Source organism: Chlorocebus sabaeus, chromosome 25, assembly GCF_047675955.1.
Source record: "Chlorocebus sabaeus isolate Y175 chromosome 25, mChlSab1.0.hap1, whole genome shotgun sequence".
In the NCBI taxonomy this organism is placed as follows: Eukaryota; Metazoa; Chordata; class Mammalia; order Primates; family Cercopithecidae; genus Chlorocebus; species Chlorocebus sabaeus.
In genome coordinates, this window is record NC_132928.1 from 61397385 (window position 1) to 61408696 (window position 11312).

General features: G+C 38.8%; 1 protein-coding gene and 1 pseudogene across 1 annotated transcript in view; one reads left to right on the forward strand and one right to left on the reverse strand.

Annotated features, from left to right (window-relative positions):
- TBX19 (T-box transcription factor 19) overlaps positions 1–11312 on the reverse strand; it is a 71888-nt gene that overhangs the window by 49836 nt on the left and 10740 nt on the right. The gene's annotated exons all lie outside the window — the stretch shown is intronic.
- On the forward strand, positions 834–934 carry LOC119619809 (U6 spliceosomal RNA; annotated as a pseudogene).

Genomic DNA, 11312 nt, shown 5'->3' on the forward strand with positions numbered 1-11312 from the left:
AGCCATGTCCCAACTGCATATGATCCCTCAAGTGTTCTTTCCATTACCCTCCACCTGTCCACAAATTCCCTTCAGACCCCAGCTCAGGTTGGAACCTGACAGATGGTACTACATGACTGTTGCCATTTCACTTATTAGTGAGGGGCTAATTATTGTGTGTGTATATTTTTTTAAGTGGGCAAGGCATGGTGGGTCACACCTATAATCTCATCACTTTGGGAGGCTGTGAGCCCTGGAGTTCAAGATCAGCCTGGGCAACACAGCAAGATCCCATCACTACAGAAAAATTAAAAATTAACTGGGCATAGTGGCATGTGCCTGTAGTTCTAGCTTCTTGGGAGCTTGAGGCAGGAGGACCACTTGAGCCCAGGAGTTTGAGGCTATAGTGAACTATGATCACACAACTGCACTCTAGCCTGGGCAAAAGACCAAGACCCTGTCTCAAAGTCTCAACAAACAAAAGCTTATAACATTTCATGGAAGCCTCATCTTCCTCAGATATGATATTCTGGCTTTCTATTATAGTGGGTTACTGGCTTTCTGAATTATTTTCTAAGAGCTTCACATTTGTGTTCCTGGCATATTTTGTAAGTAGGTCCTGGCCAAGCTTCTTAGGGAACAAGTCACTCATTTTTTTCTCTCTTCAGGTGTCTTTGCAGCACAGTACTTCTGTGAAATACAAAGTTAAATCTTAGACAATGTGCTATACAATCTATCTTCAATATTTGAAAATAGAGACTCATATCTGCATCTTAGGATTAAATCACTAAATTGTTTTGCCTACAATATAATAAGCCCATATTACTTTTAACCGTAAGACCCAACAGCTATGCATGCTTTGGCAGCACATTTACTAAAACTGGAATGATAGAGAAGATTAGCGTGGTCCCTGTACAAGGATGACATACAAATTCATGAAGTGTTCAATATTAAAAAAAAAAAAAAAAGATCTAGTAGCTGGCACGAAGTAGGTCCTTTATTATTACTGCTTGGTTTATTATTAATCTATCAAGGTGTAATGAGGCAAAACTTGACATTAAGAAAAAAATTGGCCGGGTGCGGTGGCTCAAGCCTGTAATCCCAGAACTTTGGGAGGCCAACATGGGCGGATCACGAGGTCAGGAGATCGAGACCATCCTGGCCAACACGGTGAAAACCCGTCTCTACTAAAAAATACAAAAAACTAGCCGGGCGAGGTGGCGGGCGCCTGTAGTCCCAGCTACTCCGGAGGCTGAGGCAGGAGAATGGCGTAAACCCGGGAGGCGGAGCTTGCAGTGAGCTGAGGTCCGGCCACTGCACTCCAGCCTGGGCGACAGAGCAAGACTCCGTCTCAAAAAAAAAAAAAAAAGAAAAAAATTAATAACATTTGGAAGCATCATATTTATTGAGGCATTTTTAAGAGAAAACTGATATTTCATAAAGTTTTTTTCAAGAACATTTTTATGTTTAAATATTTTGGGGCCAGGCACAGTGGCTCACCCCTGTAATCTAAACACTTTGAAAGGCCAAGGCGGGAGGATCACTTGAGGAATTCAAGACCAGTGTGGGCAACACAGTGAGACCTTGTCTCTATAAAAAATTAAAGAAAAATTAGCTATTTATAGTGGTGCATATCTGTAGTCCCAGCTACGTGAGAGGCTGAGTGGAAAGGATCCCTTGCGCTCAGTAGTTGGAGGTTAGAGTGAGCCATGATTGTACCGCTATACTCCAGCCTGAGCAATGAAGCAAAATTCTATCTCTGAAAAACAATGTATGCATCTTTGCTGTATTTGAGATAGTCCAAATGTGAAAACATTAAAAGATAACTTCCCATTCAGAAATCAGAAAAAATTTTTCAATAACAAATAATAAAACTATGTTTTCAGTCAAATGTTACACGCTTCTTCTCAGATTCTGGGAGTGTTGCACTTTCAACAAAGTGTCCAACCAAATAAACCCAAGACATACAGACATCTCCCCTCAAAAAATCAATGCAATTAAAAAAAATACTGACATTCCGTCTGTGAAGACTATGAAGAAGCTATGCCCTGGTGATTTCATATTAGGATGGAGATGGAAGAACTGAGATGTCATGCAAAACTCTGAGCACCTTAAAATTGTGGCTCGAATGAAGCATTGCAGGAGAAGGAGAAGTAGAGGGAAGTCTTCACTTGGGAAGGCCTCAAGAATGATCTACATGAGTGAATCAAATAGCCAGGCACAAGGAGGTCTAGAACTGCTTTTCTCCCAGCACAAGCATGTCTGAGTCTCACATTAGACGGCTAGTTTTATTCCTATAGAAGTCTAGCTATTTATGCAAATGTCTGAGATGCGTTTTCAGTTGCTTACGCAGAGAGCTCCAGCTTGCAAGTGGAAGGGTCACGCGGGAGCCCAGGCAGGAACCCCACTCACCTGAGACTTTCTCCTCAGCCTGGGGCCTACAGGTGCCCACCTTCCCCATGTGGGCCACCTTATCAGAAGGAGTCTGAAATGTTGAAGTCCACAGGAAACAGTAAAAGAATGAGGGTTCTAGATTCTGCTACAAATAATCCTGTGTCTGCAGGCAATTAATTTTGCTGTACCTTTTTCTTCACATACTAGAAACAGCTGAAAAGAAATCTTTGAGATCTCCCAAACATCCTCTGATTTTAGAGACGGGACTCATGATAACAAGGATAGGAGTGACTTTCCTGGCATCACTTCACCCATTCATTCACCCACTGAGTGTTTACTTTGTGCCAGGCATATTGGACCTCAGGGAGCTTACAGTGAGGAGACCAACAAGTTTCCTGCAGTGGAAGTTTGGAAGAAAGCGTAGAACAGAGAAAGCCTGCCATTCTCTGCAGGAACCAGGGACACCTTCACAAAGGAGGGAACATATAAGCTCAGTTTTGAAGTAGGCATTTGCCTTAGGCCAGGGAGGAACTACATTCCAGGAAAACAGACTATTCTATGACAAGCTCAGGAGGCATTAACACATTGAGTATTCAAATAGCAGCAAGTTCAGCCACTGGAATATCAGACTAGAGAGGAAATGATTAAGGGCTTGGAATGTTCCATATTTCCACAAGGAAATAATTTTAGTTGGCATATGAACTAACATTTGTTACTATAATAGTTAGAGCAGAGAAATGCAACTAGAATTTGAAACGTATGCCTTTAAGGAGAATGTTGCTTAGAACAAGAGTAAAACTAAACAGAGAGTAGTGTGAAATGCCTGTAAAGCAATAGTGGTGGTAAAACTTGAAAACAACAAAAGGTGGAAGATGAAAGGGGGAGGGAGGAAAGGAAGGTGGGGGGCAGAGGTTGAAAAACTATCAATTACTATGCTCAATACCTGGGTGACGGATCAATCATACCTCAAACCTCAGCACCATGCGAGGAACAGGCAGGTGCAATGCAGGAAAGGGCATAGCAGATGTGAGAGCTATTTAGAAGGTAGAATCCATAGGAATTGGCCATTACTGGATATGGCTATTAAGGGAGAAGGTATCCAGGATGATTGTTCAACTATCCAGTTGGACAACAGGGCAAATGGCAGGACCATTCTCCAGGACAGAGAACACAAGAAGAGTAGGGAGGAATGATGTTGCATATTCACCACGAGCAGGGGCATTAATTTCAACCAACAGTCTGTAGTTCACAGGCTGGCTATAAACACACCCGTGGACACCAACTTGAATACTGGGAACGGGGACCCGGGGAAAGGAGATGCCCAGTGCTGTGACCTCTGGACTGGAACCCTGCTGAAATGATTAGGAGGGCTAAATGTTTCTCTTCTGCTTAATAACGTAAGTTCTATCTCACAGGCTCAGCAGCTGCCCTGTAGCTAGTTGTTGAGGGGGGCAAGACAGCTATTAATTAAGGTGTGCAGTCTAGCCGACACCTGATAGTACTGCTGTGTCCTCTGGCACACAGCAGCCCATGTCTCCAATTTAAAGGGCAGAAATTAAAAGCCATGCAACCTGACCTCACAAGCTTGAGCTCCCCTGAACTGTGGCTGGATCCCTAGACATACACCAGGCAGAATCCACGTCTGTACATTTAGTCCCTGCAGCCTGCAGAAACCTAACACCTTTTCCCACCCACTTCCAGTGCCACCAGGAAATTAGCACTCACCCAGGTACTGGGTCATAATTAAACTGAACAAAAAGACAGCTGCTCCTACCTTTCTTTTTTAATCACCAACATGCAGCCTTGGGGATTACCAGCTTTGGGTTGATTTAGGGAGGATTACTCTTTCATTAGTTTCCAGGGTCAGTTCCAATACACTGACATGAGAGCCCTTTAAGATGCCCTTCCATGCCAAGAGTTCATCCCTTTCCATGACTGAAAGGTTAGGTTTTTGGAAGCCACTGGCAGCCTACTATTTGCCAGACCCCCAAATATCTGATTTTTTAACCAGAAACAATACCCCAAAATGATTCTGCACTGATTTTCTAGTGTATATGAGATGTCACTCTAAATCCCCAATGTAGTCTCTAATAATGATGAGAAGGAACAAACGTGGGAAAAGAACAAATGTGGAGAGCTCAAGCTTCTGCATAACAAAGAAAACCATTTACAGAGTGAAGAGAATTCACAGAGTAGGAGAAAATATCTGTATACCACACATCTGATAAGGGGTTAATATCCCAAATATATAAGAAACTCAACTTAATAGCAAGAAAACAAATAACCTGATTTTTAAAATGGACAAAGGACTTGAATAGATATTTTTTAAAAGAAGACATACAAATAGCCAAGAGATTTATTTAAAAATGCTCAACATCACTAATAATCAAGGAAATGCAAATTAAAATCACAATGAGAGATTATCTTACCCGTGTTAGAATGACTGCCAGCAAAAAGACAAAAGATAACAAGTGTTGGCAAGAATGTGGAGAAAAAGGACCACTTGTATACTGTTGTAATGTAAATTAGTACAGCCATTATGGAAAACAGTATGGAGGTTCCTCAAAAAAATTAAATTAGAATACCATATGATCCAGTAACCCCACTTCTGGGTATATATTAGAAAGAATTGAAATCAGTACACTGAAGAGATATCTGTACTCCCATGTTCACTGCAGCATTGTTCACATAGCCAAGATATGGTATCATGCTAGGTGTCCATTAATAGAGAAAATGTGGTATATATATACAATGGAATACTAGTCAGCCTTTAAAAAGAAGGAAATTCTGTCACTGGGTCAATATTGTGAAATATTGGACTGTGTGAAATAATCTATGCACAGAAAGACAAATACTACACAATCTCACTTATATGTGCAATTTAAAATACTCAAACTTACAGAAGTAAAAAATAGAAAGATAGTTACCAGGAGTAGAGAGTGGATGAGAGATGCTAACCAAAGAATACAAAGTTGCAGTTAGATAGGAGAATAAATTTTTGAGATCTATTGCACAGTACGGTGACCATAGTTAATAATAATGTATTATATATTTCAAAACTGCTAAAAGAATAGATTTTAAATGTTCTCAGTATAAAAAACATAAAGTATGTGATACATATGTTAATTAGCTTGATCTAATCATTCCACAGTGAATACACATATCAAAACAGTACACTGTGCCCCATACTCCATTAACATATATAATTGTCAATTAAAAGTAAAATTTTTTTTTTTTGAGACAGGGTCTCACTCTGTCACCCAGGCTGAAGTGTGGTGGTGCAATCTCAACTCACCGCAACCTCTGCCTCCCAGGTTCAAGCGATCCTCCCACCTCAGCCTCCAGAATAGCTGGGACTACAGGTGTGTGCCACTGTGCCCACCTAATTTTTTAGTAAAAACAGGGTTTCACCACGTTGGCCAGGCTGGTCTCAAACTCCTGACCTCATGTGATCCACCCACCTCAGCTTCCCAAAGTGCTGGGATTACAGGTGTGAGACACTGCGCTCGGCCTAAAAATAAAACTTAAACAAAAAATAGTTGAAGAAGGATATACCATGCCACTGTTAATCAAAAGATAGCAAGAGAAGCTATATTAATTTCAGGCAGAGCAAGCTTAGGGAAAGGAAAGGAATCACAGATAAAGATGGGACACTGCATAATGCTAAGGGGGTCAATCTCCAAAAAGGTGTAACAATCTTTAATGTATATGTGCCTAACAAAAGAATATCAAAATGTGTGAGACAAAAACCAATACAAATGCAAAGAGAAATAGAAGAATCCACTATTATAGTGGACACTTCAAAGCCCTTCTATCAGAAATTGACAGATCCAGCACGCAGAAATTCAGTAAGAACACACTTGAATTCAACAACACCATCAATCAACTAAATATAATGGATATTTATAGACTAATTCATCCAACAACAGCAGGATACACATTATTCTCAAGTTCATGTGAAATACTCACCAACATAGACCATATTCTGGGCTCTTAAAACACCTTAACAAATTTTTTAAAAATAGAACTCATGAAATTGGATCCTTATCTTATACCACATATAAAAATCAACTCAGAATGGATTAAGGATTTAAATATAAAACCTGAAATGTACAACTGAAAGAAGAAAACACAAGGGGAAAGCTCCATTATTTTGGCCTGAACAATAACAGAAAGAAAGCTGGAAAATCTCAAATTACTTGGAGATTAATCAACACACTTCTAAATTACACATGGGTCAAAAAAATCAAGAGAAATTTAAAAATATTTTGAATTAAATGAAAATGAAAATACAGCTCATCAAATTTTGTGGGATGCAGCAAAAGTAGTGCCTGGGGAAATTTAGAGCATTGTATGCACATATTAGTAAAGAGGAAAGCTCCAAAATCAATAATCTTCCACCTTGGAAAACAAGAAAAAGAAAAGCAATTAAACCTGACGTGAGCAGAAGACAAGAAATAACAATTAGAGTAGAAATCAATGAAACTGAAAACAGGAAGTCAATGAAGATAATCAACAAAACCCAAAGCTGGTTCTTTGAAAAAAATCCATAAAATCAATGAGCCTCTAGCCAGGCTAACTAAAAAGCCAGGGTGGTGGTGGGAAGGGCAAATTACTAATATCAGAAATGGCAGAGGAGACATCACTACAGATGTCACAGACATTAAAAGGATAATAAAAGAATTCTATGAACAACTCTATGATCACAAATCTGATCACCTAGATGAAATTGATCAATTCCTTGAAAGATAAAATCTGCCAAAACTCACACAAGAAATGACAATCTAAATAGATCTTTATTTATTAAAGAAGTTGAAACAATAATTAATAAACTTAAAAATACAGAAAATTCCAGGCCTAAATGGGTTCACTGTTGAATTCTGTGAGCCATTTAAGGAAGAAATTATACCAATTCTCTAAAATCTCTTTCAGAAGATAGAAGTAAAAACAAAAAAATCAGGATTTATCTTATGAGCCCTGATTTATCTGATGAGGCCAGCATTACCTAATACCAAAACCAAACAAAGACATTGCAAGAAAAGAAAACTACAGACCAATATCTCTCATGAACATAGATGCAAAAATCCTCTGCAAAATATTAACATATTAAGTCCAAGAATGTAAAAAAGAATTATATATCACAACCACAAGATTTATCCCAAGTATGCAAGGCTGGTTCAACATTCAGAAATCAATTAACATAATCTATCACATGAACAGGTTAAAGAAGAAAAATAATACTATATCTTTTTTGTTGTTGTTGTTTGTTGTTTGTTTTTTTAGACAGAGTCTCACTCTGTACCAGGCAGGAGTGTACTGAAACAATCTTGGCTCACTGCAAAATCTGCCTCCCGGTTTCAAGTGATTATTGTGCCTCAGCCTCCCAGACTGCTGGAATTACAGGTGTGGGCCACCACACCCAGTTAACTTTTTTTGTATTTTTAGTAGAGACAGGGTTTTGCCATGTTGACCAGGCTGGCCTTGAACTCCTGGCCTCATGTGATCCACCCACCTTGGCCTCCCAAAATGCTGAGATTACAGATGTGAGCCACTGCACCCAGCCTATCAATAGATGCAGAAAATGCCTTTGACAAAGTCCAATACCCACCCATAAAAAAAAACTCTCAGGAAACTAGGAATAGAGGGGAACTTGCTCAATTTGATCAAGAATATCCATTAAAAACCTATAGCTAACATTATACTTCATGGTGAGAAACTTAAGGTTAAGAAACTTAAGGTTAAGACCATAATGGCAAGGATGTCCCCTCTCACCACTCCTTTTTGTCATCATACTGGAAGTCCTAGCTAATGCACTAAGACAGGAAAAGGAAATAAAAGGGATACAGACTGGGAAGGAAGAAATAAAACTCTGTTCATAAATGACAGGGTAGTCTATGTCAAAAATCCAAAAGAATCAACAAAAAAATCCTGGAACCAGTAAGCAATTATAGTAAGGTTACAGGACACAAGGTTAATATACAAAATCAATTGCTTTCCTATATACCAGCAATGAGCAAGTAGAATTTGAATTTAAAAACACAATACCACTTATATTAGCCTCCCAAAACATAAAATACTTAAGTATAAATCAAACAAAATATGTACAAAATCTGTATGAGGAAACCTTAAAAACTCTGATGACAGAAATTAAAGAACTAAATGGAGAGATATACCATGTTCATGAATAGGAAGAGTTAATATTTGGCCAGTCATGGTGGCTCACACCTGTAATCCCAGCACATTAGGAGGCCTAGGCAGGAGAATCACTTAAGCTCGAGAGCTCAAGACCAGCCTGGGAAACATAGTGAGACTCTGTCTCTCCAAAAATTTTAAAAATTCACCAGGCATAGTGGTATACTCCTGTTGTCCCAGCTACTCAGCAAGCTGGGGCAGAGAATCACTTGAGTCCAGGATCAAGGCTGCAGTGAGCCATGATCACACCACTGCACTCCAGCCTGGGAAACAGAGTAAAACCCTGTCTCAGAAAAAAACAAAACAAAAACCCTCAATATTTTCATGTCAATTCTTCCCAACATGAGTTATAGATTCATTGCAATCCCAGTCAAAAGCCTGGCAAGTTATTTTGCATAAATATTTTTAAAAACTAATTCTAAAGTTTATATGGAGAGGCAAAAAGGCCTAGAATAGGCAACACAATATTAAAGGAAAAAAACTAAGTTGGAGAACTGACACTACCTTACTTCAATGAAGACTACGAAGCTACAATAATTAAGGCAATGTGGTACTGATGAAAGAATAGACCAACATATCAAAGGAACAGAATTCAGAACCCAGAAACAGACCCACATAAACATAATCAACTGATCTTTGACAAAGAAGCAAAGGAAATACAACAGAACAAAGATCATCTTTTTAACAAACAAGGCTAGACCTGGACATGAAAAAAAAAAAAAAAGAATCACAGGGGCTAAATGTAAAGTAAAAAACTATAAAACTCCTATAGGATAATAACATAGGAGAAAACCTAGATGATCTAGGGATTTGTCTTGTCTAGAGACAGGTCTCGCTCTGTCGTCTAGGCTGAAGTGTAATGGCATGACCATAGCTCACCACAGCCTCAAACTCCTGTGCTCAAGGGAGTCTCCCACCTCAGCCTCCTGAGTAGCTGGACTACAGGAGCACACCACCACATCAAGTTTGTTTATTTATTTATTTAGACTAAGATGGTAGGCCATAAAATAAGTCACAATAGATTGAAAAGGATTAAAATGATTGAGACAAATTCTGACTATAATGAAATTAAATTAGAAATCAAGAGATCTGCAAAATCCCCAAATGTTTAGAAGTTAAACATGCTTGTAAGTAAACATGCTTGTAAGTAATCAATGAGTCAAAAAAGAAATCACAGAAAGACAAGAAAATATTTTGAACTGAATTAAAATGAAAACACAGTATATCAAAATTTGTAAGATGGAGCTACTGCAGTGCTGAAAAGGAAATTTATAGCTTAAATTGTATTAGAAAAAAGGTATCAAAATCAGTGGTTTGGGCTTCTACTGTAAATAGCTACAGAACAAATTAAACCCAAAGTATGTATAAGAAAGAAAATAGGCTGGGTATCGGGGCTCACACCTGTAATCCCAGCACTTTGGGAGGCAGAGGCAGACCGATCACCTGAGGGCAGGAGTTCAAGACCAGCCCGACCAACATGGAGAAACCCCATATCTACTAAAAAAATACAAAATTAGCTGGGCGTGGTGGCACATGCCTGTAATCCCAGCTACTCAGGAGGCTGAAGCAGAAGAATCGCTTGAACATCGGAGGCAGAGGTTGTGGTTGAGCCGAGATCATGCCACTGCACTCCAGCCTGGGCAACAAGTGTGAAACTCCATCTCAAAAAAAAAAAAAAGAAAAGAAAAGAAAGAAAATAATAAAGAGGAAAAAAATCAAATAACAGACAATAAAATTGAAAATCAGTGAAACCAAATACTGGTTATTTTATTGTAAAACATAACACAATAGAAAAGTACACAAACAAAAAAATACATATACAGCACAACGATTTATCAAATGCCATGAAACTACCACATGGTCTTTGAAGAAAGACCATGACCAGCACCCAGAGGCATCCTACCATCATGTCCCCTCCCAATTCTGTCTTTCCCGAAGTAATGACTATCCTAACTCATGCAAATAACTTCCTTGCTTTTCATTACCACCAATGAAGGCACCTAAGAACTTGAAAGTCCAGAGTTATTTTACCTATTTTTTTAAACTTCATATAATTCAATATGTACTAGATATGTTTGTTGGCCATTCACATATCTGCCTTTGTGTGTTTAAATCTTAACCAAGCTGCCTTTGAAAAGATGAGCAAAAAAAGCTGACAACCTTCTACCTATGCTAAGCAAGGCAAGAGAAGGCTCAAATTACCAACATTAGCAATAAAAGAAAGGACATAAGTAGAAATCTTACAGATATTAAAATAGGAAAACATCATGAACAACTTTATGTCAATTAGACAACCTACTTTACACAAAATAACTAAACCAGCTAGGTGTATAGGAATATGCCAAAATAGGCCAGGCACAGTGGCTCACACCTGTAATCCCAGCACTTTGGGAGGCTGAGGCGGGTGGATCACCTGAGGTCGGGAGTTCAAGACTAGCCTGGTCAACATAGTAAAACCCTGTCTCTACCAAAAATACAAAAAGTAGCTGAGTGTGGTCGTGCACGACTGTAATCCCAGCTACTTCAGAGTCTGAGGCATGAGAATCACTTGAACTTGGGAGGCTGAGGTTGCAGTGAGCCAAGATCACACCAGTGCATTCCAGCCTGGGCAACAGAGTGAGACTTCATCTAAAAAACAGAAAAAATAATAAGTATTTGTATGTATGTATGTATATATATATTTTTTCCCCCAAAATAAATACTTAAGGAAATTTCTTACCTTTTAAAAACCTTCCAAACTGTTCCTA